Genomic DNA, 8,249 nt, shown 5'->3' on the forward strand with positions numbered 1-8,249 from the left:
GTGCCCACGCACTGTTCCTTGAACTGCACTGCGTCCTGTTGCTGCAGGGACGCACCCAGAAATGCTATCGCGCCGCGTCCTTTTGCTTCAGGGACGCACCTGAACCTTAGTCGCTCTGCGTCCCCACGCAGATCTCCAGTTACTGCACTGCGTCCCGGACGCACCTGAACTTGGTCTGCCCTGCGTCCCCACGCAGGTCTCCTGTTACTGCGCTGCGTCCCCACGCAGCTTTTCTGATAAACACCTGCGACCTTCTGATTAGGGCTGAATAGACAGTTCACTAGAGAGGCACAGATACTCAGATCTGATCATGCGCTCGAAAGATCACCCTTCACAGATTCACCTTCAACTTCCTTTTCATATAGATCAAGCTTTTAAGACCATAACCCAATATTTCAGATCTAAAGATATTCAATTGCAAAAGATACTTAGCCAAGTGATCTCCTTTGCTTTATATAGGCAAGCTCCTCCTCAAATCATGGAACAATACCACGAGCCGACACCATAATAACACAATACCGTCGGCTAGATACCAGGAGTAAAACACAAGAAACCCCCACGTGTGCTTTTCTCTGCCTTGAAATGTGTGCACTGGGTGGACGCACCTCTTGAACGGCTGGACTGCGTCTCTGGACGCGGCTTCTGCATGGTTTACCTGCGGGTACGCACTTTCTGTAAGGTGTACCTGCGTACCCCTTATTTCCTTCAATATTTGATAGCTGATCATCAACCTCTGCTGCTGACTTGAAGTACAGTGATCTGTCACCTGAATGGGTTGCCATCAAGGACAACACTTTAGCCATAATGCCAACAGTCATGATGTCGTCACATAGTGATCTGGAAATGATGATGTAATTTTGGAAATATTGTAAATGTAAATATGTGGAATTCCAAGAGTCACATATGGACAAAATAGCCACATGGAGAAGTCCAAAATTCATACAGAAGTCCAATGGTCGCAATAGAAGTATAAGTGTCATGAAGGAAGTTCAAGAGTCATGAGTATATAAAAGGTCATTCCTCTAGGTATAAAAGAATCCTCATTACTCAAAGAAAGGAATTTTAACCTTGACTTCTCCAACAAGGAATTAGAGAGAAAGATAGTTCTTTTGGAGAGAGAGTAGTGCCTCAACGCTCCATTATTGGAGCTAGTGGTGTTCATAGTATTCATGTATCTTGGAACTTTTGTTTAATACTAGAATCTCTTTGAGCCAGCACATTTTCATGCATATATTGTGAATGTTTTAACATTTTTCTTTGGATGCTTACAGTATATGTTGGAATTCATATGTACTAGCTTAAATTGAACTATTTCAATGGCTTTGGTGCTCATCTTATTGAAACTGTGTTCTGATTGTTCTAATGATCGTTGCATCTATGTAAACTAATTCGCTTGATGACTAACGATTCTTTCCTACATATGCTTGTGTGTTTTTACTAGATTAATACTAATACTTGTCTCTTAAAGACTCACTTTGTTTCCTTCCAGTGAAAGAACCTTGATACATCTATAATTGAACATTTTACAAAGCATACTTACTTTCTCAACAAAAGTACATGTGTATTCTCTATTTATACCTACTGCAACCAAGGTAAATCTTTAATTTAATGGCATTCAAGTCATATTTCCGGATGGGGCCCATACACCAAATGGTGTAAGGTCTAATTGGGACCTTATATCGAGGAGACCCCCTATATGTTGGCAGGATCCAACACCATCAACATTCTGGCGCTAGAAGGAGGGTGACCTTTTTATGGTTGATGATTCACCTCACCCCAATAACGAAGCATCTATGCAAGGCAGTAACGATCTAAGTTCGACTCCAACTCCCATTCCTGAGATAGGAGAGTCTTCACATATAGGTCTGGAACCCACTTTTGAAGTCACTTACGATCAACTCCGGACAATCCAACCTATTACTTGTCATTTTGAAAAATATCTTGGCTTGCTTCCTATTGTTACCGGTCTTCCTCATAAGTCGATTAAGAAAGAAACAATTTTTAATGGTGTATTGGTTTCTTCGGTGGAAGATTTTTCCATTTCCACCCTTGAAGAGTTAGAAGATCCTACTAAAGGAACATATCAACAAGGGGAAATTCCACGTATTGAGGAAAATTTGGAGGGAGACGAGGAATATCTTCAATTCTCTAATGAAGAACAGTTGAGACATAAAGAATAATATTATTATAATGAATATTTGAATGATGAAGGGGAAGACTCTTTGGATTGAAAAAGAGAGGAGGAAGAAGGGGAAGAAGGCATGGCTGATCCACATTTGGATTAGATGGCCTAAGGGCCACTTTCTCTTTTGGATAATATTTATCATATGCCTAAACACCCGGAAAAGCTACTGTCAAAGTTTGATCTTGATAAGAAGGCAAAAGATGAGGATCATATCGATGGCTTCTACATGCATTTATGGATGCTTGAGGTACGCTTTGATGACGTTGCTTGTACACTTTTTCTGTACACTCTAGAAGGTAGAGCATCAGTATGGTATCACAATCTTCCACCCAATTCAATTCATAGTTGGAGGGAGTTTAAGAAGTTATTTTTAGAAAATTTTACTGATGACAGAACTTCCGCCATGTTGCTAAAATAACTCAAGAATCTCAAGATGGGGGACAAAGATAACTTAAAGGATTTTAATCAAATATTCACCTGTACATTGAATAAATTCTCCGCAGATGTCCAACCACATGATTCTATCATGAAGGATTATTACAAAGTTTCCTTGCCTAAAAATATTTATGTATTCGTTAAAAGAGATGCAAAGGATACTTTGGCTTTGAATTTGCATAAGAAATTGTTGTTGAGAAGGAATTGTGTTCCATTGGAGCAATTGAGTATCATTAAGATTCTAAAGACTCCAAAGATGCGGGTAAGAAAACTCAAGCTCCTTCAACCAAAGTTAAAGAGAAATAGTATTTTGACATGGAAATCTTGGCTAAATCTTTAATATTACTTACTAATGAAGTATCTGTATTAAATAGAAAGTCAAGCAAGGAATCTACTAGTAGCAAGTCTTCTAAGTCATTTTTCCTTAAGAGAAATAACAATAATCAATCGGCCAAATGTACACATAGCTCAAATGTTTTGTGTAATGTTAAAAGTTTAGGCATGGAAAACTATTGCGCTTTCCATCATGAGACACATTTAGGGAAAACAGGCCCACATTGGAATCGCAACATGAATGCTATGGCAGCCCATATTATTGATACCTTACTAGCAAATGAGTAGTCTGAGCAGATTGAAGAAGAAAGTGAACCTGCCACAGTCGAGGAAAGTTCAAGCATTGGACATTCAGTTAATGAATTTGATATCACATTTAATGTCGATAAGAAAAGTGTTGATGAACCATTTGCAAGTGAAGCTCCTCCTCAGCCCACAAGTGGTCGATATAGTCTGACGAGCAAAGGACCAATTTTTTAGAAAGAGTTGAAAAAACAATTGTTGAGAAGGATTTTACCACTAACTAATCCTACTCAGACTATGCAGAATAAATTTGGAAGTGTTCCTTCTTCTAAGAACACTCCCACAAGAAATAAGAACAAGTTCATCACTCTGAAAGTTTCTAGCAAAGCTAAATCACCATATACTCTCGCATTGCCTGTTAGGAATGAAAGTTTTGATTATAACATAATTGAGGATATGAAGAGAGCTTGCATCAACATTTCAATCTTTGAGCTCACAAATATAATAGGTCAACGTGAGCTGATTGTCTAGGAATTCTCATCACAACCTCCGTTAGGTGACAAAATTTCTACTTCTCAAATTGTGTCTGGTAAGTCTCTTGGTATTCTTGAATATGTGTTTAATGTTGTCAACGTAAATACTAACACTCTTTTCCCCCCTTTTATATTAACATTTTAATTATTTAATTATAATGTCCATAATTACCTTGTTGACTCGAGTGCATCAGTGAATGTAATGCCTTTATCTGTTGCCACGAAACTAAATGCTAAATGGGATAAAATTGATTCATGAATCATACGGTTGGACATATCTTTGGTCCAGGCCATTGGTGAACTTAACAATGTTATCATCCACCTATCATCATATCATAGAGCTCACTAATGCATTACCATTGTTATTGTGAACATCCCAGAAGCCTACGAGTTGCTTTTGAGTAGAGATTGGTCTAGCAAGCTACAAATATATTTATTAATGGATTGCACACATTTATGGATTCCTTATAAGGTAAACAATAACTAGATTCGAATGGAAAGTGAGCCCTACATGAAGTACATTGTGACACCACTTGAGGGACATAATGAGCCAGTCAACTTTACATACATTATTTTTAGGAATTATTTCTTAGAGGTTGAACACAGGTGTTATCAAGTGAAACCTTTAACTATACCATCAAAGAAACAGTTGGAGCTCCTGTCATGTCCAACTGGTGCAAGTGAAATTTGTAATATAGATGTACGTAGTGCTACTATAGGAATAAACCCAGTAGCTACTGAGATGTGGACCTTGTACTTTGATGGTTCAAAGACCCAAGATGGTTTCGAAGTTGGTTGCATTATCATAGACACTCAAAACAAAAGATACATCCTATCATGTTTCTTGGAATTTGAATGCATGAATAACACTGCTAAATATGAGGCACCCATTTTGGGATTAAAGAAAACCATTGACTTCAAGGTAGAGGTACTTAAGGTAATTGATGATTCATAGATTGTGACCTGTCAGGTACGAAATACTAGTCATTGTGTTTCACCTACTTTGAAAACCTACCAACAAGAGGTATAATGACTTATTTCTTTCTTTAAAGCATTTAATATCATTTATATTCCTAGGATTCGTAATGCCACCACAGACATATAAGCCAATGCAGTTGCTCGAATGTCACCATTAAAGGATTTTTTTTTTTTTTTTTTTTTTTTTTTCTATTGAAATTATTTATAAACCATATGTGCCTGATAACATTACTAATTTTCATGTATTTAATGATGACCAATAGATATTGCATTCATGGCTAATGCTAACATGTTCAAGGATGTGGATATTGAAGAAGATGAGTACGAGAAGGCTTTGCAGGAGGAAACTCAAGCATCGAAAGGGAATCCTATGCCAAAGGGTGTAGTATCTCTTGAGAAATTATATGACCTACAAAATCATTGCAAGGGACTAATGAACACAAAGACTCGGAACTCAACGTTATCACATAAACACGTCAATTTGGGAATCGAAAAGGATCTAAAGTATGTAAACCTCGGTACATGTTGTTCTCAATAAGAACAACAGGATTTCATTAGCCTTTTCAAACAATACTGAGATGTGCTTGCATGGATGTATGATGATTTGAATACATATGATTCACGCATTATCCAGCATATCATTCCTATTAAGGAAGGGGTTAAGTTGTTCCAACAAAAACTGAGAAAATTCCATCCAATGCTTGAGCCCCTGATTCAAATGGAATTGAGGAAGTTGTTGGATGCTCAGATCATTTTTAAAGTTCGGCATTTGTTGGGTCCCTATAATACTAGTGATTACCCCATTACTATTGTATTTATACCCCTTATTAATATTGTTGTGCCCCTATTGCCCCCATATTGTTATCATTGTGCCCCATAGAATCCCTCTATTGTTATTTTTGTGGCTTTATATTATTATTGTTAGGTCGGCTGGATTATATTGTGACTCCTTAGACTCCTATATATAGAAAGGAAGTTTTGTCATTTGAATCATCCAAGAATTATTCATTTATGTAATGTAAAGGAGGTTGCCCCATCAAAGAGGCTGAATTGTAAGGCGTTGATCTATCTTTTCTATCTTTTCTTGAGCTGGTTTCATAACATTTGGTATCAGAGCTTTGGATTCTAGGGTTTCGCTGCTCCAAACAGGTCATCGTGGCATTTTCGCTATAACTTTTTTTCTGTGACGTTTCAGAAGTTAAAAAAAAAACCCATTTGAGAAGCAATCACGGTGAACCTCGGGTCCGAATTTCAGAGCTTTTCGTGTTATATTTACAGAGATATGATCTGAGGAATTTGGTCTTTCTGCAGACTCCTGAATTACATTCCAAACAGGTGACCTGGGGAAAATCGTCATAACTTTCTTTCTGAGCATCGGATTGAAATTTCGTAAGAAGGTACAGAAAGAGGACAGACTTTAGTTTTCTTGTATATATTTTTCAGAGTCAAAGGTCAAAACAGTGACACGTGGCACTTCATACAAGTTCGCTCTACTGAACTAGTCTATAATCAGGTCACTGCGGGAGATTGTGCATAACTCTTTCTTGGAGAATCCAATTTGGATCAGACTAGTAGCATTGGAAAGAGGACATAGAAGGCTACTACAGATCACAATTTCAGAACTGGATGATTCGAAATTACAGAGATACATCAGATTCATATCAGGCTTCTACAAAGTGAAAAAAGGTGTGTAGTTTTTTTAAATTTTTGCGTAAGCTTGGTTTGAAGGAATTCAAAGGGCATAGTAAAGCATTATTATCGGTAATTTATGCCCCGAGGAAAGAAAATGCAAACACCTAGTAAGCAACCTAAAAGCTCTAGCATGACTTATGAAGAAGAGGAAGAAATGCAACATGATATAGCAAAATTACAAGACTAAGTGCAACAAGTGTCACTTGCACAAAAAGGAACAGAATCTAAGATGGATGGTTTAAAGAAAGATGTAGAAGCTAAGATGGATGGTTTAAAGAAAGGCATAGAAGCTAAGATGGATTGTTTAAAGAAAGGCATAGAAGCTAATATGGACGATTTGAAGATAGATTTGAAGACAGACATGGAAGAATTGAAGAAGTTGCTACAAGAAAGGGTCACTAATGGTGAAAGGGTAGTAAAGGAAACTCATGATGAGAACAAAAGAAATGTTAATCATGATTCCATAGACTCTAATGTTGGATCGAAGACCCACCATATTCCAAAAATCGATATGAGGAAGTTTGATGGCAAGGATCCCGCAACATGGATATTACAGATGGAGCAATTCTTCGATCTCAATAATGTGCAAAACACACAAAAGGTATGTATGGAAACTTTATATTTGGAACCAAATCAGTTTGTATGGTATCAATGGCTTTGCTCTCGTAAACAATTTATCACTCGGGGAATTTTTACGGAAGAAGTGATAGCACATTATGAGGATACAAAAAGCAACACTTTTTTTAGCCAATTGATAAGTCTCAAACAAAAGGGTTCAATAATGGAGCACATTGAGGAGTTCCAAAAATTGAACATAAGGGTAAAAGATATTCCAGAGGAGCATAGGATTGATGTGTTCATAGGGTCTTTAAAGGATAATATCCAACATGATGTTCGCCTTTGGGAACCTGATTCATTAGAGAAGGCATTCAGGTTAGCAAGAAAAATGGAAAGCAAAATTATGGCAACCAGGAAGCATACCACTCACAACTATAAAGACGGAAGTGTTGTTGCCCCTACTCTTCCACAACCTATAAGGTTGACACCACAACAATTGGAAGAAAAAAGAGCAAAAGGGCTTTGTTACAGTTGTGATAGCAAATACACTAAAGGTCATAAGTGTGCTGAGAAGAAATTATTCTACATATATTGTGAAGAGGAAGAAGAAAAGGAGCAAGAAAGGTCAAAAGAAGAGGACATACTCCAGGAAAAAAGCCTAGATGAAGAACAAATAAATCCGACCATATCTTGTAATGCATTGGCGGGAATTACCACTCCTCAAACCATCAAGATAGAAGGACAAATCAAGAAGAAAAAGGTAATAGTGTTGATTGATTCAGGAAGCACCCCCAATTTTATTCATTGTAAGGTAGCAAAAGAATTGAATTGCTTCCTATATCTAGCACCAAAGTGTCAAGTGATGATTACAAATGGAGGAACAATAAATTTCTCTGGAAATTGCCATAATATCAAGCTATCCATGGGAGAATATGTATTGACTAGCCCAATGCTTTCCATTCCAATGGGAGGTGCTGATGTTGTACTAGGAGTCCAATGGCTACAATCCTTGGGTACAATAGCTTTTAATTTTCAAGAAATTTTCATCAAATTTTCTACAGAAGGAAAGGAAGTTGAATTAAGGGGTATTTCAGGGAAACCAGGAAAGATAATCAGCTCTAATGGTATGACAAAGCTTCTAAAAAAGGAGCAAAGAGGTGTAATTGCACAATTATGTTCGCTAGATGTTTCCACATCGGAATCATCTATTTCTCCAGATCTCCAAAAAGTCTTGGACAATCATTCCAAGGTATTTGAGACTCCCAAAGGTCTCCCACCTATGTGTGATCATG

Source organism: Pinus tabuliformis, chromosome J, assembly GCF_031772625.1.
Source record: "Pinus tabuliformis cultivar Carrire ecotype Pingquan chromosome J, CPIR1, whole genome shotgun sequence".
Classification (NCBI taxonomy): Eukaryota; Viridiplantae; Streptophyta; class Pinopsida; order Pinales; family Pinaceae; genus Pinus; species Pinus tabuliformis.